General features: G+C 44.9%; 1 protein-coding gene across 6 annotated transcripts in view; it reads right to left on the bottom strand.

Moving 5' to 3' along the window:
• Window positions 1-21,478, bottom strand: part of Palm2akap2 (PALM2 and AKAP2 fusion) — a 477,882-nt gene that overhangs the window by 278,236 nt on the left and 178,168 nt on the right. The window lies entirely within an intron of this gene.

The raw sequence follows: 21,478 nt of genomic DNA, 5'->3' as shown, positions 1-21,478 counted from the left end.
CCATGCAATCACCTTTTCCTCCTAACCATGGACCAGGTCATCATTTCTCTGATGACCACATAAAGCTGGTTTGTGTTTAGGGGCTATGAAACATGAGAAACATCTGTTTATTTAAACACTAAAATAATTAACAGGGACCAAGAGAGATTTCTGCAAATTCAAGAATGTGTTAGCAAATACCCGGCATGAAGCAACCTCAGAGAGGAAGGACTTTTTCTGGTTCATGGTTTGAGAGATAGCCCATCATGGCAAGGAAAGCATGGTTGGTAACAACAGCTCCTAGTTGTCAGGGTAGGACCTCCTTCACATCTGGGCATATCAGGAGGCAGAGAAAGTGAGTACAAGTAATTGCTTGTCTCTTTCCATCCTTTGTATTAGGTCTGAGAACCTGGTACATGAAATATGCTACTCATACTTAGGATGGGTTTCCACTCCTTAGTTAATTCTCTCTAGAAACACCTTAAGGTCATGCTCAGAAATGTGTCTCCTAGGTGACTCCAAAGGGACATCCACTGGCATCCAATAAGAACTGACATGAAGGTTAACTATCACACATGACTCTCCTATCTCACACTCACTCAGATATATGCCCATAGAGAAACAGTCCTTTATCTCCATAGGTTGTTTTTTTTCTTCCTTTCAGTCTTTTGCCTATCTTTTTTTTCTTTTCTTTTTTTGCCTAAATGGATTCACTTATGTTACATGCCTACATGATCAAATTCTATATCAAGGATTATTTTGTATTAGTTATTTTCATAAAAAATAATGGACAGGCTAGGTAGATTGCTCAGTGCTTGTTGTGCTAGTGTGAGGGCCAGAACTCTTATCTTGAGGTCCAGAATTCTGCATCCTGGAATCCACAAAAAAGAACCAGGCACAGTGGCATGCGCTGGTTATAGCAATGTTGAGGAAGTAGGGAAAAGCTTGCTGGTCATTCAATCTAGATTAATTGGCAAGCTCTAGGCCAGTGAGAAACTATCTCAAAAACCAAGGTGGGTGATGTCTGAGGAATGGCAGCTGAAATTACGCTCTACACCCCTCCACACACACAGTTAATGACAGGTCAACTGATGCTCTGCACCCCTCCACACACACAGTTAATGACAGGTCAACTGATGCTCTACACCCCTCCACACACACAGTTAATGACAGGTCAATTGATGCTCTACACCACTCCACACACACACAGTTAGTGACAGGTCAACTGATGCTCTACACCCCTACACACACACAGTTAATGTGCTCTGCACCCCTCCACACACGCAGTTAATGACTGGTCAACTGATGCTCTGTACCCCTCCACACACACAGTTAATGACAGGTCAACTGATGCTCTGCACCCCTCCACACACACAGTTAATGACAGGTCAACTGAAGCGTTGGCAAGTGAATGAGATTACTAAACACAACTTGGTCTCTCAGTCCTGAGACCTGAAATGGAGACATTAAAAAAATCACATAGACACACCTCAAACAACGCTCTAGCCTGGAGAGAGGTTGTGTAGTCCTAATAAAGAAGAGAGAAAACAACAGACTAAATGAAAAAGTGCAACACGGAAGACTCCTTTGTATGCAGAAATACTTCACGTTTTGCTCCCCACAACCCCAGAGCTTTACAGCAAATGGGGGAACTTAGGAACCACAGTTAGCCACAAGTCACAACAAAGCAGGACATTCCCTCAAATTCCCTTAACTAAATTTGCCACCAGCTGTGATCTTTGCTCAACAGTGCTGGAGAAACCAGGATACATAGGTAGCACTTAAGTCTTAAAGCCTTCACAAGCTACAGGGAAGCAGGTGTCTTAGTTAGGGTTTGCACCAAGACCAAAAAGCAAGTTTGAGAGGAAAAGGTTTATTTGGCTTATATTTTCATACTGCTGCTCATCATTGAAGGAAGTCACAACAGGAACTCAAACTGGGCAGGAACCGGGAGGCAGCAGCTGATGCAGAGGCCATGGAGGAGTGCTGCTTACTGGCTCGTTCATCATAACTTGCTCAGCCTGCTTCCTTATAGAACCATCAGCCAGAATCACCAGCATAGAGATGGCACTATCTATAAATCACTAGTTAAGAAAATGCTCTACAGGCTTGTCTGTATCCCAATCTTATGGAGGCATTTTCTTAATTGAGGTTCCCTCTTCTCAAATGACTTTAACTTCAGTCAACTTGACATAAAACTAGCCAGGACAGTAGGTAAGGCAATAACTCACTGAATTCTATGAGTCTAACAAGACAATCTTGGAAGAAAAGCAAGATTCCTGGTAGAGAATGACCAGAGGGCCTTATGGGGAGTGTGTGAGACAACAGAGTATGAGATGGGGATCTCAGGGAGAGGCAGCCTTGACCAATGTCCAAGTTTAATTTAACCAACAGTAGGGAATTTTCCTTATTCTAAAAAATTTACAGGAGTAAATATTTCTTCTATATGCTAATCAATAGCTGTGAACAAGAGCTTATGCAGAAAATGAACTCCTATGAAATCAATAACTACAGATTCACCAACTGCATCATATTTCTTCCACCTCTCTTGATCACTTGTGATAAAAGAATCCATTCACAGAAAAAATCTCAACACCCTAGCACCACAGCACTACCTCTGGCAAGGCCATTTCAAGATTCATTTTCTAATTACAGTTAATTGACCTTATTTTAGGTCTGTTTCTACAGTTTCTTTATTCTCTCCTGCTACTAGATTCATATGCTGATCTTCTTTACTTTCCATAGAATCAGAAGATACGATCCCATTCATTCATCTCAATGTCAAAACTCTCATCCTCTTTCAAGAAAGCCAAAAGGCAGCAAGCCTGCATGAACAGTTCTTCTTTATGAATGAATCTCAATCTTGTGAAATAATGCTGAGAGTTGAGCAAATATTTCTGGCTAGGAGTGCAGCTGTAACCGACAGAGTGCCACACACCTGCCATTCCCGTGTTATACAGTACTCTAGATGGACCATTAGCTGGGTAGGGGAGCAAGTATCATGAACAAATCAAGTGAATGGGCCACTTATCTGTGCTGCCAATCAGTCACTGCCTGATACCTTGATGGATAAAATAGAGCTGAGATGTGCAATACTGTGCTAGCTGAGAGAGTCTTATGCATGGATAAGCCCTGACAAGACACACATGCCCACTCTGCATCTGGCATAAAAAATGGAAGGGATATGACTAGATTCAGTTTCAGTCAAGTCCCTGTACCCACAGCTCAGGAAACATCACAGAAGAGGAGGCAGAAAGATTATAAGAGCCAGAGGACCAGGACATGTGAGAAAGAGGATGTCTGATGAAGATGGTATCTTCTACATATGACAGGGAAGCTGCATCCCGGAAATCTCAACAACGGTCACCCAAACAAGGCCTAAAACATGACAGAACAAATTGACATGCTAATGTAGATGAGAGAATTCTCACAAGCTCCCACCCATAGAAGAAGAGCCCTTGGGAGAAGGACAAGCCTCTTGACAGGCTAGCCAATCCCAAGAGGTCAGCCCTAAACACAGAAGCAACCGTCTATGATCTTTGTGGGTTGTGGTTATAAGCTTTATAAGATCCAACACGTGGGTCCCAGGTATTGAACTCAGGTCATCTGGCCTGGCACTAAGTGCCTCTACCCACTGAGCCATCTCACTAGCCCTTCAACTTCTTCTAACATTACCCACTTGAACCACTCAATATTCCACCCATGCTTTTCCTTTTTGTAAATTTGAAGACTTTGCATGCAGGTGTTATTGAATGGCTGATAGATTTGCACTTTTACCTTCTGAGCCATCTTGCCAGCCCAGCAACTAGACTTTTAAAAACATTGTAATTCTTCTTTATTATTGAGAATTTCATATAGCTATCATAACAAAATATGACCATATCTACACCCCCCATTTTCTCCCTCCAACTTCTCTCATATAGGCCAACACAGTGAATCCCTTCCAACTTCATTTTCTTAAAAAAAAAAAAAAAACCCACTGTGTCTAGCTAGTACTGCCTATATGTGTACAGAATGGGTTCATCCAACTGAACATGGGAAACCTACCAGCGAGATTACCTCAGGACAGACAGAGTCCTTCCCACGGCAGCTATCACTCACTCCCCAGTAGCTCCTCAGTAAGGGGTAGGGCCTATTCCCATCTGTGTGGAATTTTCGCTGGCTTGACCTTGTGCATGTCTTGTGCAGGTCACCACACCAGTAGCTGGACTTTCTAACAGAGCAATTTGAGTCTTTGAACTAATTTAAATCTACAGTGGAACTCCAACTGGAGTTGAGAAAGACTCTGTCTCGCCACCACTACCATAAGCACCAGCATCATTAAATGAAGAACCATAAGGACTCTCTAGTATGGAACCCCAAAGCAGAGCTTAATAGTTACTAGTCTAGCAACCCTTGCTAGCATGCTAAGGGGTGTTCACCACTCATTGAAGCAAGGACTCAAGTTTTTATCTCCACTTGGTTAAGTAAACCATGTCCTTGAGAAGACCATATTTTGATAATCAGGGCACTAACAAGTAATCAGGCTCTTTTGAATCAATTATGTCCACTCACAGGAGATGTGAAAGGCTACCCGGTCTCAGTGATGATTACCAATAGAAATACCAGGTAGTACAGCCTGGTTCACCCACACTCCATTTCTACCCTGTTTATACTCCAAGGCAATTCTTGTCACAACTACTCCACTCTTTAGCTTCTCTTCTTCTTCTTCTTCTTCTTCTTCTTCTTCTTCTTCTTCTTCTTCTTCTTCTTCTTCTTCTTCTTCTTTTTTTCGTTTTTTGAGACAGGGTTTCTCTGTGTAGTTTTGCGCCTTTCCTGGAACTCACTATGTAGACCAGGCTGGCCTCGAACTCACAGAGATCGGCCTGCCTCTTCCTCCTGAGTGCTGGGATTAAAGGCATGTGTCACCACTGCCCGCTGTTTAGCTTCTCTTAATTCTCCATTTTCTCCCAATTCTTCCAGAGAAACTTAATTCTCTAGCTCCTTTTTGCAAGTCAAGAACAAACCAAATGATAAAGTAAAATGAAGTAATTATCACAGCATCAAAATGTGTTTTCCAGTATAATCATACATAATAAAGTAGCATTGCCATTATCCTCTAGCATCCTTGAAGAGTCCAAGAATCCCTCTGGGAGGCTCCATGAAACACTTCAGTAGCTCCTTATTGCCCGGCTAAACATGCCATGCCTCAAGAACTGACAATCACAACTGAAAAACAGAACAACACTGTATTCTGAATTCAGTTTTAGAATTTTGTATTATTTCCTTACTAGGTTTCTAAGGCATCTTTTTCTAAGTTCTTTGGCCATGTATACTAATTCATCATGTATTTTAAAAGATAATTGTGGGTTGGCCTGTGAAGGTGAACTCTTTTAGATTTAAGTTCTTAGTCATAAACTATCTTGGAGCAGGTCTTGAATGTACCTTCTAGGAATATCAAAGCCATCGCCCCTTATTTAAATATGACATCATTCACGGCAATCACAATTACCGTGTCTGCCCTAATGATCCAATCTTACACTTTATATTCTCTTGATATGTAAAATCTATGTGTGTCTAGACCTGTGTCATGGCTCCTGTGTGTATATCTGCCTGTACTAGGATGATTCAGCGTCAACAATTATTGGCACTATAACCGCCATAGATTGAGAAAAGCTGCAAGTCATGTAACTGTCAAAGCAGCATAATGACTTTGACCAAAGGATTCTTCTGGAGCCATTTGGTTCTAGAGCTGGAAAGGGACAAATGTGCCCATTAGGAACTTAGTTAACACGCTCTGCCAATCGAACCCAGCCTCTTGTCTCAACTCCAGAGAAGACTTTGGAAAGCCAAAGTGATGATATCAGAGGTCGTGGTGACGAAGGTGTTCGGTTGGATCCTCCAGCTTGCCCCTGCACAGTCTAGGAAGCCCCATTTTGTCTGTCTCTCTCTCTCTCCAAACCCTGCCCACTCAAGAGTCTCCAAACAAAGGAAAGGTGCCAAAAGCCTAGTTCTGCATCCTTGGCAAGTATTGCAACTTCCTCCTCTGCGGCCGCCAGCTGCCCAAGTCCCCACCTAAGTGTTCAGTTTTTGACCCTACTTGGGCATAAATCCAGCTTGTGGCCAACACATCATCACCCCTGCCTACAATCTATAAAACCTCCTTACTTTAGTCCAATTTCTCTGGCCTTGATCTCTGAGACTGGTGAACTCGCCAGGGAGTTGCTTTGCTCAATAAATCTGTTGCTATACATTTTCAATTCGGTTTGATTTGGCTTACTGTGTCGGCAGAGAAATTTATTATTGGGGGCAGAAAACCTATTATCTTGGTGCTGAAACCCAGGAGAAGTAGAGTTCCCAGCTGTGGGCCAGGTCGTCTGGCCCAGTGGGGTGCTGCTCCTCTCCCTCTCTCTTTCTCTCTGCCAAAGCAGATTGACTTTTGACTCGGGGAAAGTCCATTTTCCAGCTACCACCTAAAGAGGTACCAGGTACCTCTTCTGGGTCCAGGACCCCTAGGATCCCCTGCCAAACCTTGGCTGCACCAGGGCAAACCCATTCTGGAGCAGAGATGGTCTCTGTTCCTTCCCAAGGCTACCTCCACCTCCATTGCTCAACCCCAGGCTATCACTTGGGATACTTTGTCCCAGTCTTTGGAAAAGGACAGTGCCAAGTCTAAGTGTCTGCTGTGAAATTTATCCAAATTGGGACTGTCTTGAACTATATGCCCCAAATGTCCGATTTTTCTTTGTTCTGTGGCCTGGCCTCAGTACACTCTAGATAACCAATCAAGATGGCCACCAGAGGCCACTCTTTTTTTTTTTTTAATTTAATTTTATTTTATTTTACAATACCATTCAGTTCTACATAACAGCCACAGATTCCCTTGTTCTCCCCTTTCCTGCCCCTCTCCCCTTCCCCCCAGCCCACCCCCCATTCCCACCTCCTCCAGGGCAAAGCCTCCTCCGAGGGCTGAGATCAACCTGGTAGACTCAGTCCAGACAGGTCCAGTCCCCTCCTCCCAGACTGAGCCAAGTGTCCCTGCATAAGCCCCAGGTTTCAAACAGCCAACTCATGCAATGAGCCCAGGACCTGGTACCACTGCCTAGATGCCTCCCTTGACTTTAACATCGTCCATGATCTTGAGAATTTCTGCCGGCGTATGGACACATGCTCTGAGCTTCCTTATGTCCAGGGTTTTTGAGCTCTGTACTCCTGCCCCTCCCACTATAGCCAGCGCTCCATGGCCCAGGTCTTTTGGGCCTGGCTCGTGGTACCTCCATATGCCTTTTCCTCTGGGGATGTGGACCCTGAGCCCCCTGCCCTGACTAAGTCACCCAAGTCACTGGCACCCCTACCCCTTCCCCAGCCCTGCCTACCCTTTTCCCTTCCTCATTGGCCACATACTCCACCTAGTGGCCAGTCTTTTCCCTTTTACCCAAGCCTTCCTCTTTCTCCCCCTCCATGACAAAGGTCAAAGGCTAGCCTTCCCCCCTTACCCACCTTCCTCTCTCCCTCCTCCCACGGCCCTCTTTCTTCTCTATCACCGCGGGCTTCACCTAATGGTCAACCCCATCTCCTAGATCCAGGCCCTCTCCATCTTCCTCCCCTCTCCCTGACTTTCTCAGATAGGAAAGCCAGCAGCCAGTCCCACGGTAACACCACTGTGCCTGCAAAATTTAAGTTCAATGATACACAGCCTGGTGGTGGTGGTGGTGGTGGTGCACACCTTTAATCTCAGCACTCTGGGAGGCAGAGGCAGGCAGATCTCTGTGAGTTCGGGGCCAGCCTGGTCTACAGAGGGAGTTCTAGGACAGCCAGGGCTCTATAGAGAAACTCAGTCTCAAAAAACAAAAAAAAAAAAAAAATAAAAATAAAAATAAATAAAAATAATTCAATGATTCACAAGGTACTCTTCCCTTAAAATCCCAACACTAAGCCGGGCGGTGGTGGCACACACCTTTAATCCTAACACTCGGGAGGCAGAGCCAGGCGGATCTCTGTGAGTTCAAGGCCATCCTGGGCTATCAAGTGAGATCCAGGAAAGGCGCAAAGCTACACAAGAGAAACCCTGTCTCGGAAAACCAAAAAAAAAAAAAAAAAAAAAAAAAAATCCCAACACTAGAGAAAATAGGAAAAGTTGTATCAATTTGTGTAGATGGATGGATCTGAGCCTGTAAGTTTTGTTGCGGACATGGAACCACACAAAACCGTGTCAGGCTCAGTTAAATGTATAAATATCTGTGACCACTCCCCTGCATGCATGTTTCTGACTGCTCTTCAGTGTGTGAGCTTACTGTGTTCCATGTGTCTTGGTTGTAGCTCAGCTGTTACTGCTGCTATTAGCTGCCTGGGCTCAGAATTTACCTCTGGGATTTCTGGCCACTGAATATGATGTAATAACAGAGATCCATACATCATTTGGGTATAAATAATATTAAAATGGTTTTATGCAAGTTTTGAGGGTCTAAGAAAATATTTTAAGATATATAAAGGTCTGAAGATGCGAGGTTTAAGTAAGTTCTGAGGGTCTCAAAATGATTTAAGATGTAAGTACAAGTTGTAAACATGTAAGGTATATGAAAATGGAAAATGTTTCAGATTTCTTTCCCCTTGTGCTCTCGTTACACTAAGATTTCAAAAGTTCAAAGTTTAAGCATTGATAAATGGAGTTCTGGTAAACTGATAGAGCACTGACTACTTATTCAGTCACAAGCTCAAGATTGTAAATTTCCTTTGGTCTTCTAACAATAGACTTAAAGGTGCGTTTCATCAGGCTAAAACATTTATCAGGCACTCTAGACACAGGAAAAATGTGTATGCGTTTTAACCCGAAGCCATAGCCTTTGCTATGATACCAAGGTGTAAATCTGTTCCAGCTGTTTCACAGACACCTGCATGTCCCTGGGGAAAGAGTGCCTCTACTCCATCAATGATTCTGGTTGCTGGAGACCCGGGTTGTGTCACTCCAGAGACTGGGGAAGACCTAGGTGTACCCGACCCACTTCCTCTCCCTCACTCTGGTGGCAGCCCTCCTTTCTTGCCTGGCTCCCCCCTATTACGGGAGTCATTCTCATTTGTCATTTTTGTTTCTAGTCCCTTGCCTTCTCTGCTTTCCAGGAACACACTGTCAGGGTTTCCCAGGTAATGGTTAACTGAATGCTTCTTCACCCACACCTCCCACTGAGCACGAGCCCACCGACTCCTGACTCCCTCTCCCCACTTCCTCCCATGCCAACAGGAAGAAGCCAGATTTGAACCAGCACCCATATACCCAAAAAGGTCAGGATGTTAGGTTGGAGCTTCTGGCTCACCCCTGCAGGGTCCTGGAAACCCCATTCTTCATCCCCCCCCCCTCTATCTCTCTCCAAACCCCACCCACTCAGAGAGTCTCCAAACAAAGGGAAGGCACCAGAAAACCTAGTTCTGCATTCGTGGCAATAGTCCAACTTCCTCCCCTGAGGCTGCCAGGTGCCAAGCCCCTGCCTAAGTGCTCAACTTTTGACCATACTTGGGCACAAACCCAGCTTGTGTTGGGGATGTCACCATCCCTGCCTGCAATCTATAAAACCTCCCTGCTTTAGTAGGGGTGCATGACTTCTCTGGCCTCTGTCTCGGAGACCAGAGAACCTGCCTGGGAGTTGCTTTGCTCTATAAACCTGCTGTTATACTTCTTCAAATCAGCCTGATCTGGCTTACTGTGTCGGCAGAGGAACTTTTTATGGAGGCGGGGCTGGGGGGGGTAGAAAACCTATTAAAAGGCAATGATAACCACATGTCGCTGGAGGACTACAGTGGGCCCCCAGAACCACACCCCTAAACAGGCTCCAGAGCTTGACCATAGATTAAAAAAAAATCTGCGCCGGGCGGTGGTGGCGCACGCCTTTAATCCCAGCACTCGGGAGGCAGAGCCAGGTGGATCTCTGTGAGTTCGAGGCCAGCCTGGGCTACCAAGTGAGCTCCAGGAAAGGCGCAAAGCTACGCAGAGAAACCCTGTCTCGAAAACCAAAACCAAAACAAAACAAAAGAAAAATCTGCTCCTCTGACATCTGTCCAACCTCTGGTAATCTACCAGGGAGACAAAGGGCAAAGAAGAAAAGGAGAGGAAGAATTCCACAACTCCTGTAGAGGGAGAAGAACTGGTGGTATTTCCATAAGAGAGGCCACATTAACCTTCTCCAGGCTCGTGACCTTGAGAATTCTTACAACCCAAAACTGTAGCAGCTCAAAGGCTGTGAAAAGTACAAATCAGAGCAAAACATTTCTTTTCTCTTTGTTAAAACAATTCAGAGAGTATTCTCCGTAAAGAGCATTCAAAATTCCTATTATTCACCCACACACATACACATGAGTAATCAGGGTAAGAAATGGGCTAGTGTATCTGTGTTCTGTGAATCTTTTGTGAACCTCCTCCAGATTTCCTACAGTGCCAAGGAAGGCCACCTTTCTATCAGGCGGCCAGCTCCAAGAGCAAGCAGCCTGCCTTCCAGAAGTTTCCTCGGGATCTTAAGTCTCGTGTTCTCTTTTCTTTCTTTCTTTCTTTCTTTCTTTCTTTCTTTCTTTCTTTCTTTCTTTCTTTCTTTCTTTCTTTCTTTCTTTCTTTCTTTCTTTCTTTGTTTTGTTTTGTTTTGTTTTGTTTTGTTTTGTTTTGTTTTGTTTTGTTTTGTTTTGTTTTGTTTTGTTTTGTTTTGTTTTGTTTCTCGAGACAGGTTTCTCTACGTATCCGCCGTGGCCATCCTGGATCTCGCTCTGTAGCCCAGGCCAGCCTCGAACTCACGGAGATCTGCCTGCCTCTGCCTCCCGAGAGCTGGGATTACAAGCGCATGCCACCACCGCCCGGCTTGTGTTACTTCTCAATGGTTTCCATCATGGTGACCATACTACGAACACACTTGTCCCTTCTCCTGTCCTATGGCTTTTCAAAGAACTCAAAGTTGCCTCAAGGCCTTCTAATTTACATATAAAATGAAGGCAAAGCCAGGGCAAGGACAGCCCCAAATTCTAGTGTTATTTGTAGGAGTTATAACTAGAACCTAATTATTCTGTTGAGGTCCAAGTCTGGAGCTGGTTGGAACTACGTGTCCTCACATGGGTTCAGAGCAAGGCCCACCTGACCAGCTCCCATCAGAGGTGTGGCACAGAAGGAATTTAAGCAAATGGATACTAGTAGATGCTGCTCTGGGTGTGGGGGGGGGGGGGCGATTCAATCCTTTGGCCATATCTGTCCTGCTCAGAACACGTCCCTTCTTCAGGGGCTGCCCAGCATCTCGAAAAGCAGCCTCCACGAGTGATGTGAGAATGAGCCTATGAATTCAGGCCAAAGCCGACTGAAGGGAATTGCTGATGTGTCTGGGCTTGTGACACAGAAAATTAGAAAGTTGAGGACAGCAAAGTTTGAGCAATCCATGCACCAGAAGAACAGAGGCAGCCGAACAGAGAGAGAAGGGAAAGAGAAAGAAAGTGGAGGGGAAGAAGAAAGAGAGGAAGAAAGATGGGCAGAGATAGAAAAGGCAGAAAAATTTCTAGTGGCTTTTTGGAGCTTCTATCTGGCACAGCTACATTTGTTTCTGGTTCTGGGAACTAGCCCTGTACCTTTATAATGACCCCCCTCTTCTTCGTTGGGCTAGCCCATGCTGGGCTCCGTTTCTTAGAACCTCTGGCTCCCCACTAATACATTTCTCATGTAACATGCAGCCGTGGGTCTGGTATTACTTTACCCTTCAAATCTAATTAGGTGCACGAGCAGATAATGAATAAGGAAAAGGCACTCGGGTCTCAAAGGAAAAACATTAACTTAGGAAAAAACTATTTTTTCATTGAAAAAAAAAAATCAAATGCCTTTGGTCCCAAAGTGCCATGGCAAGCAATGGAATCTGGGACATTTTACGTTTTTGACACACAAAAAAGATCATCTTGCAAAGTCCCTCCAAGACTGCTGGAGTCATGTCCAGGGAGGCAATGGAAACAGCTGGACAGCAGGCCTGGCGAGGCACAGGACAGCTCCCCATTTTATGGGTTCCCCAGACCTTTCCTAGTCAGAGAACACAGAAAGAGCGTCACTGTGATCTGTGACCCACAGTCCCCCCCACCCCCAATCTATAGCAGGGTGCCTTTTCCTCAGTGTTGTGAAATGAAGTCTGCGATGGTGAGGCCATGCCCTTCCCATAGCCACATTCTCATCATTAGCACATTATCTAACGAAAGTAAGTTTTTGATCATTGTTGAGTGAATGCGTGAAAGATTAAACACACAGCAGTCTATGAGCGAACCTAAGTGGGGTGAACCCCAGGAGCTCAGCTATGTAGGGTCTGTGGTGAAGGAGGCAGCCCGTTCATTGGATCAGGTTAGACCACCGTTAATTCAGCCACTGAAGGAAAATGATGCCACTCCTCCTCTCCAGGTTGGGTGATCAGGAGGCTCCTGCTGTGGGCTGTACCTGGTGCCACCTGACAGCTCTCCAGGCTTCCATTTTCCTGGACGGTGATGATACTGGAGGTGGAGCCTGGCACGGAGAGAGGGGAGCGCTTCTAAAATGATCTGAAACTCAGGGGTCTAAGGTAGACTCATGCATGAGTGAGATCTGGGTGTTGTTGTGGTTAGAAGATTCTGTGGTGGTCAAAAACCAAGGAAGACAAGCTTTAGTAAGCAACTCTGGAAGTTTCAGTCGTCACTGTCAACTTGGCTGGGTCATCTAAAAGGGGGTGTGGTGGTCTGAAAGAAAATGGCCCCCATAGACCCATAGGAAGTGGCACTATTAGGAGGTGTGACCTTGTTGGAGTGGGTGTGGCTTTGTTGGAGGAGGTGTGTCACTAGGGGGTAGGCTTTGAGGTCTCAGAAGCCCAAGCCTGGCCAGGATGTCACTGTCACTTCCTGCTGCCTGTGGATCCAGGTGTAGACCTCTCAGTTATCTCTCCAGCACCATGTCTGCCTTCACGCTGCCATGCTTCCAGCCATGATTATAATGGACTTAATCTCGGAAACTGTAAGCCAGCCGCCAATGAAATGTTTCCTTTATAAGAGTTGCCATGGTCATGGTGTCTCTTCACAGCAATAAAACCCTAACTAAGCCAGTGGGTGAGGCACACCTCTCTGTTTGTCTGTGAGAATATTTCATGGCTGTCTTAATTAGGGTTTCTATTGCTGTACTGAAACACCATGACCATAAAGCAAGTTGGGGAGGAAAGGATTTATTCAGCTTGCACATTGCTATTCACCACTGAAGGAAGTCAGGACAGGAACTCAAACAGGGAAGGATCCTGGAGGCAGAAGCTGATGCAGAGGCCATGGTGGGGTGCTGCTTACTGGTTTGCTTCCCCTGGCTTGCTCAGCCTGCTTTCTTACAGAACCCAGGACCACCAGTCCAGGGGTGACACCACCCATCATGAGCTGGGCCCTCCCCCATTGATCACTGAATGAGAAATGCCTTACAGCTGGATCTCATGGAGACATTTCCTCAGCTGAGGCTCCTTCCTCTCTGATGACTCTAGTTTACCAAGCTGACACACAAAACCAGCCAGTGTAATGGCCCACCATGGATGTGAGGGGTACAATCCTATGGGCTGGAGGCTGCTGGGTAGAATAAAAAGGAAGGAAGAGGAGGAAGTCAGCACTCCTCTGCTTCCTGGCCCACTGTGATGACCTGAGCTTCTGGGCTACACCTCCCAACCATGGTGGATCGGCACCTGAAACCAGAACCCAAGGAGCCCCCTCTGTCTGTAAGCTGTTAATTTTGTTCTAACTATGACTCTAAACATTCCAGAGCTGGAGTGTCCAACTCCAGGTCTGAAAGCTGTTTGAGGCCTGGGACAGCTTATTGTGTGGATGTGTCAACAAAATTAACCTATATATGCAACCTGTGAGCTGTTGTATACTTTTGGTTTAATGTGCAGTTGGAGACAATTCTTTGTCCAAAGTGGCCTAGGGAGGCCCAGAGGAACGTGACTGTTTTATATTCTTGCAACCCAACACAGGCCTTCTGTAAGGTATGCATGTGTTCTGACTTTGCCATGTCACCGATCTGCTTTGCCATTTGCAACAGTTATATAATACTCCACACATATCGATCACATTGAACACTTTTCCTAATGAACCAACCCCCAGTTTTTATTTTATACACAATTCCAAACTAAATTTTCTTAAATTTTTTTTTTATCATAGTGGGTTATAAAAGAGCATTTTCATGAAAGTATATATAAACTAAATTTTCTAATCCCTCTTTTTTCTTTTGTTCTTTTTGAGACACGGCCTCATTATGCAGCCTTGGCTAGCCTGAAACGTGCTATGTACACCAGGGTGCCTCAAACTCATAGCGACTCACCTGTCTCTGGCTTCCCAGTGCTGAGGTTAAAGGCGTGTACTGCACTGGGCCAAACCCTCTTTCTTGCTGCACGAGGCCCTCACTTTTACTTTTCATTTAAAAGAGCTAAGCTTTTGGTGGTTTGTGGTCTCACAACACCAGAGAACTCAAGACCCGTCTATTCTAATTTATAACGACTGATCTCTACATAAACAGTGTCATGGAGAAAGAAAAGAGGCCCCCATAGCTGAGCACACATAACGCACTTCTATGACCCAGTTGTTGGGAGAGAGGGAGACGGGGCGGGAGGGAGGATCGAGGGCCTCTCGGAACCAGCAGAGTTCACTAAGGTGTGTGGAGAAGTGGCCACTGAAAGCCATGTCCCTCTGGCTGTGCAGGTCTATCTGCAATAATGAGAAACACAGGGTGGAGGTACAGGGGCAGGTTGTCAGGACCCTGTTACCTAACCCTGGAGCCTGGGGGAGAGTCTTCTCCTCCCCAGTTTTCCCAATAGCTAACAGTATATTACAGAAACCTAGCAGGTGCTGCTGGAGTCAATTTGAGTCTTTGAAGTTTACTGCTAAAAAACAAACCAAACACACAAAACTGAAAACTTATTTCTCATCTGGATTGTAGGAATGCAGAAGCTTCTGTGAAATTGTCTTTAAGGGGAATTTTAAGTGCATTATATGTCTTGAATAATTGAGTTTGAGTGAATAACTTGGAATTGTAGGATTGACTGTAACTGTTCACAATTAACTAGCGCTGATTGCTCCTCCCTCCAGGGCTTTTATGTGATGTGCCACAGCAGAAAATGCTCTGTAGGAATTGTCATCATCGTTGGAGAAGCCAGATAATCCAGTGTTACTAACACACGTTTGCCTCTCGATTCTAAAACAGAATGTGATTTGTTTTCGGACTTTAGAACTCACGATGGGATGCCTTCCTTGTCAATCTTGCTTCCTCACTCTGTGTATGTGTGCACGCATGTATGGCTGCGTGCACCACACGAGTCATAGTGCGTATATGGAGGTCACGGGACAACCTCAAGTATCCGCCCTTGCCTTCTGTGTTGTTTGGAGACAGGGTCTCTTGCTGTCCCTGTGTGTATTGCTAGGCTAGCTGGCCAGCAAGCTGATAGATGTCCCTGCTTCTGCCTTCCTTCCCGACACAGACACACCACACCTGGCTTTACGTGTGTCCTCGTCCTCACGTATGTGCATCAGGTGCTGCTTCACCCACCGAGCTCTCTTCCCAGCCCAAACTCAAACTCTGATGACGATGCCAACCCTGTCAATATGAACCCAGCCATAGCTGTTCTTATTCTGAGAGCACGGAAGTGTGGAATCTATACATGCCTTAGCGTCTTTGAGTTTTCCCATTATGGGCTGTAAGTTTAGAAAGGAATGTAGATAATTAAAGATTTTCATTAAAACACGTTTTTAAATTAAACACAGGTCTAGTAAAAGAAAGTCAACATTTAGATAAAGGAGTTCTTGAGTATCCACCATCCAGTTTAAAAAAAAAGACCGTGCCAGCATTACCAGAAGCCTCTTGGGGCCGGTCAGCAGATCTCCCTCCACTTGTCTGGAACCCGACTGCAGCTTTTTGTGTTATGACTCTCCATAGCCCTCAGGTTACAGGATGCTGTGGCTCACAGCCATTGCTTGTACCATTAAAAGTCTGGGTAGTAAATAGTCTCTGAAAGCCTTATTTATACCTCTCCTGTTTCACTGCTGCCCACAGTTGAGAAGCACTCATTAGCGTATGTATTAATATGCCTTCTCATTCCTGAGAAATATGAGAGAATGTGGTTAAGAAATTTCCTCCACGAGGGGGCGCCACAATCACTTTATGTTCTCAGCAGGCGAAGTCAACCCTTATCTAGCCCAGTGAGGCTAGAGGACATGTGGGAATTCTACTGAATGATTTCTTTACCTTACTGCGTTTCATGAAAAGGCTGGTTGGCTTAAATTCAATCCCCAAAGGTTGCCAAAAGTCCTGAGGAGCAGCTGCTTCCAAGAGCGAACCTGTGTGTCAACGACTTCTCCACTAAGAACCAAAGTCCGTGAAATTGAGGGATGGGGGTGCCGAGAACATTTGGAATGGACAAAGGGCCCTGTTTCCAGGCCTAAATGAAACACAGCTGGCTTACAGCTGTGCTACTTCTTCACCGCACACGGAGTCAAGTCACAAAACAGAGCGAAGCTTTCTGTGATCGCCTCTGGGACGTTAGGGAATTCTGTGCCTCCCCGGCAGGCCACCAGCTACGAGCTTCCTGTATTCCCTTTGACCCATGCCCTGGATATACTCGGGTGCAGCTCATCAGAGAGGTGCATTTCTACAAGTTCATATGATACACCTTTTTATTTTACTTCTTAGTCTCCGTGTGTGTGTGTGTGTGTGTGTGTGTGTGTGTGTGTGTGTGTGTGTGTGTGTTGGTCAGAGGACGGCCTCAGGTGTCAGCAGACACTTCCCACATTGACAGGGGGTCTCTTGTTCACCACTGCACACGCCAGGCTCATTGGCCCATGATTCCCCTGCCCCATCTCTCATCTCACCATGGGAACATTGAGATTCCAGACACGTGCTGCTGTGTTTGGTCTCACATGGGTTCAGGGCCTCACACCTGCTCCGGTAAGTCCTTTGGCCACTGAGCCCTCTCCCCAGGCCATCATTTACCTTAACGCTTTCATTTCTGCTTTTTGGTTTTGGTTTGTTTGTTTGTTTGTTTGTTTTTCCAGATCTTTAAAGCTATAAAGACATCTGAACTCTTTAATCACAGCAGGTTAGGCTTTTAAAATGACACTTGCCCCCTCTGTGGTTCATAGCTATTTACATGTTCCTGGCCTGACAGTTCTCTGCATTGGAGCAAGCTTGGATGCCAAGTGTGCATTAGAGCAAGACATTATGGTGATGCATGGGGCATTCCTACTTCAAAACCAGCCTCACATCATGCCAAAAGGCCAGCAACTGCGCCCAAGCATCAAACAAACAGCCACAGAAGTGCCAAGGGGAGTATTTTCGCATTTTAAATGCTTACTGAAATTCAAATTTTAACCATGGATCTATAAGCATGACTTACATTGATTACGGGAGCCTTGTGTTACATGCCACTTTATTCAAATCATTTTATGTTCCTCAGATTGGTTCTTAACGTTCTGGTTTACTGATTTGGACACCTCAATGGGGGTGAATACGTTTAGCTGAATGCGGCTGAGACAAGACCATATACCCTGTAGTTTGGTTTTATTTGGTCTTTAGAAAAGTGTGGTTTACTCCCTCCAGGCAAACTGGTGTAGTTGCAGACTCGGTGAAACATATAGGACAATCCTGAGGATATGGGCTTCTGAGTCAAACAGCACCAAGATCAGGAAGTGGCTTTGGGAATGTCCTTATTCTCTAATGAGACTTCCAGGTGACAGCCCTCTGACCTCATGAGAAAAGTCTCATTCCCTCGTCTTTTCAGTTCTGTCACTGACGTTCTGGTCATTTACCCTTATCAAGTGATGACTTCATCTTCTGGTTCACAGAATCCACATGAAATCCCACTATCACCCTGGGTGACTCATCCAATTCCTGTTCCCACGACTCCATTTCTAATGACTTTCATCCCCAGGCTCCTCATCCACCCACATTCAAGGCCAAACTCTGGCTTCTTCACAAAATGAAATGTCTAGATGCAACAGCCCAGACTCCAACTGCAGCATCTCATCCTTCCGTGGCTCTCACTAGCTTATTCTCATCACATCTACTCTTGGACCTCACCTCCAACTTCTTCCTTTTTCTCCTAATCCATCACAGCTCTTCCAACTTCCCTTCATCTCTTTTCAGCTAAGATAATGTGGGTCACTAGTTTCAACAAGTGTTATCTTATACCCCTAAAGAGCTTTTGGCTTCCTCTTGGCTATGGTCATCTGGCAAAATCCCAAATCAGGGTTAAGCCATCCTTCATTCCAAAGATCAAATACCTTCATGGAAATATCAACTACAAGCATATCTCAGGCAAGCTCTCAACACAGTCTAAGAATCTTTGTGTTATTGTGAGTCAGTAAAAGACTCAATCTTACACCTTACATAGAAACTCAGCATAGATGTTGTTGTCTGTAAATAAAGGCTAATAACTATCCCTTTGAGTTCCATTGCTTTGTGACTTCCGAGGGACTATCCTTTATCCTTCTACCTATCTACAGCTGTCACTTCTTTCTCTTTCGCCTTATTTTTTCATTTAAGAATTTAGACTTTTTCTATGCAAACCCTATGTCCTCTCTAATGAGAGTCTTGACTTTCTTCTTTCCCACCACCACACTGCTTGCAGAGACAAAGACTGCATTCACCTTGCCCACTTCCTCTCAGCTGCACACCAACCTGTCTACTGGATCTGCTTCTCCATTCTTCTCATGGCTGCTAGTGACCTTCGGATCGGTACGTTCAATGGACAATGGACACTTTCCAGACTTGTTTAGTTACTATCAACAGTGTTTGACATCGTGCATAGTCCCCTAGTCCTGAAAATTTCTTTCTTGTCTCCAACCATCCTTCTTCAGCTTCCTGATGGCCCTCCTCACCCTCTGACTGCCTCATAACTTAAATGTGGGTCATCAGACTGATTTTATGTTCTTTCCCTGGATAACATCATTCAGTTAGTTCCATGACTGTGGTCCCCAAACCAGACCACATTCATGAGTTACATACTTCGATAGCCATTTGCCACACCAGGCATCTCACCCATGTGTTTTAAATATGATATCGATATATCCATACTGTTTATTGTTCTCCCACGTGTTCAATATCGATCATCTATTCATCTGCGTATGAAACATGGATATCAACTTTACTTCTGCATACCTCTCATTCCTTACTCAATCAGTCCCAAGATCCGTCAGTCAATTCAATGCCATATCCACCACATCTATCCCTTCTTCCCATCTCCACAGCCACTTTCTGCCTTTACATGGCCCTTAATTTATTCTTTGATCAAAATTGGTATGGATGCCTCTGAGTGATGTTCCTGACAGTCTTTTATCTCTCCCAATTAAAACCACATTGTATTCTACAGCAGAATACTCTCTCAAAATGCATACCCAGCTAGACTACTTCCTGAGAGAGAGTCCCGTTATCCACGGATTGAAATTCCCATTCTTTAACTGCCATGACATACAAGGCCACGGCCTACCACTCTATCGCCCTTGCTCCCATTTCTTATTTTGACCTTCAATCCAGTTACAGCAGCTCACGTAGAAAGTATATCGCCCAATGTAGTAACCACAAGGAAATAATGTCTTCTGGACACAGCAGGGCAGCTGTCCATATGAGCTCACAGCAGTTGTGACAACATATATGAGACCTGTACAAGCCCAAGCCAGAACAAATCCCACATAGGAGGTGGGCATGAACCTCATCCCTGGCAGTGGCATTATTGGCAAGTGTCAGCTGCTGGGAAAGGAAGAAACAGTTTTCTTTTAAGAGTATAAACAGCCCCTGGTAAGTTGACCAAAGTCTAGTGGAAAATCACACATCCAAGAATACTTGAGCAACACCAGTTGGTCTTGGTGTTTGGTTGTTTTGTTTTGTTTTGACATAAAGTTGGGTGGGTAGGAAAGCGGTTTGTCTGAAACATACTGGGGTGGGAGTGAATATGATCAAAACATGTATAAAACTCTCAAAGAGCTAATGAAAATTTTTAAAGAAAATACATCGCCCGACACATAATAGGTAAGTCTTGGTGTCAGACAGACTTGTTCAAACTTGAGTGGCCCTTTACTAACTTGTGACCATGGATAAGTTGGCTAGTTTCTGAGAGCACCACTTGCTTCTCTCTTGGAGTACATATTGCCCTTGTAAATCCTCTTTACCAGTCATTTTCCCACTGGACCATCTGTATACTCTCAGCACACACAAACCCTCAGTATTCATTTTACATTTAAGTGGCTGAGTAGAACAGGTGATTTCCCTCATGCTAGGAAGCCCATCTTCCCCTATGACTAAATACTGCACCATTGCATCTATTTGTTAGGAAAGTCAAGGGTATACAGAGTGTTAGAGTCTTCCAACAATCATGTTCAGACTTAGTATATCCCGGCTTGTACTTGGATGTTTCTAGATTTTCTTTTCTCTCTTTCTTTCTTCCTTTCTTTCTTCCTTTCTTTCTTCCTCCCTCCCTTCCTTCCTCCTTCCCTCCCTTCCTTCCTCCCTCCCTTCCTTCCTCCCTTCTTCCTTCCTTCCTTCCTTCCTTCCTTCCTTCCTTCCTTCCTTCCTTCCTTCCTTCCTTCCTTCCTTCCTTCCCTCCTTTCTTTCTTTCTTCCTTACCTCCCTCCTTCCTTCCTTCCTTCCTTCCTTCCTTCCTTCCTTCCTTCCTTTCCTTTTTAAAGATTTATTTATTATATATACAGTGTTCTGCCTGCATGTACGCCTGCATGCCAGAAGAGGGCACCAGATCTCGTTGTAGATGGTTGTAAGCCACCATGTGGTTGCTGGGAATTGAACTTAGGACCTCTGGAAGAGCAGTGCTCTTAACCTCTGAGCCATCTGTCAAGCCCTCTATATTTTCTTTACTTGAAATTTCATCGCTACTTGGATATCAAGTATACATTTAAGTCCATGGGAAATTACACTTACATGATGAACTAATGGAGTACTAAAGACAGCAAGGTGGTAGAGCAAAGCTTTTGTTGTGTTGGCACACGAGGGCAACAAGCGCCTTCTTTTATGTGGGATAGGCTTCCCATCTGTGTCTTACTGTGAATCTGGGAGATTTGCGATGCAATCATTCAGGGCACTCCTGTCGCACAGGAGTATTTAAGGGTGGGTCAACGAAGCTCAGTTACAGCATTCATACAGATCTGAATGCAGCCGAAGTCAACTGCTTGGCCAAGAGTTCAAAACAGAGAGCAAAATAATGGCCCAGTCATAGGCTGGGTGCTGAAGATGTAACTCAGTTGGTAGCATGCTTGGTTGGCATGCACAAAGTCTTGGATTTTAGTTCAAATTTTGCATAAACTGGGCCTGGCAGTGCATACTTGTCATCCCTGCATTTGGGCGCTGAAGGCAGGAGCATCAGAAGTCTAAGGCCAGCTTTAGGGCTAGCCTGGGATGCAGGAAGCCTTGTTTTTTTTTGTTTTGTTTTTTGTTTTTTTAAGAATAATAAAATAAATAAAAAGAGCAGGTTGAGTACATATGACCAAAGAGCATCACAGGGGACAACTATGAACCATCTTGTAGTGACCA

The sequence above is a fragment of the Peromyscus maniculatus genome, chromosome 2 (assembly GCF_049852395.1).
Source record: "Peromyscus maniculatus bairdii isolate BWxNUB_F1_BW_parent chromosome 2, HU_Pman_BW_mat_3.1, whole genome shotgun sequence".
Classification (NCBI taxonomy): Eukaryota; Metazoa; Chordata; class Mammalia; order Rodentia; family Cricetidae; genus Peromyscus; species Peromyscus maniculatus.
The sequence above is the reverse complement of the archived record's forward strand: the minus strand, read 5'-3'. Positions and strand labels throughout refer to the sequence as shown.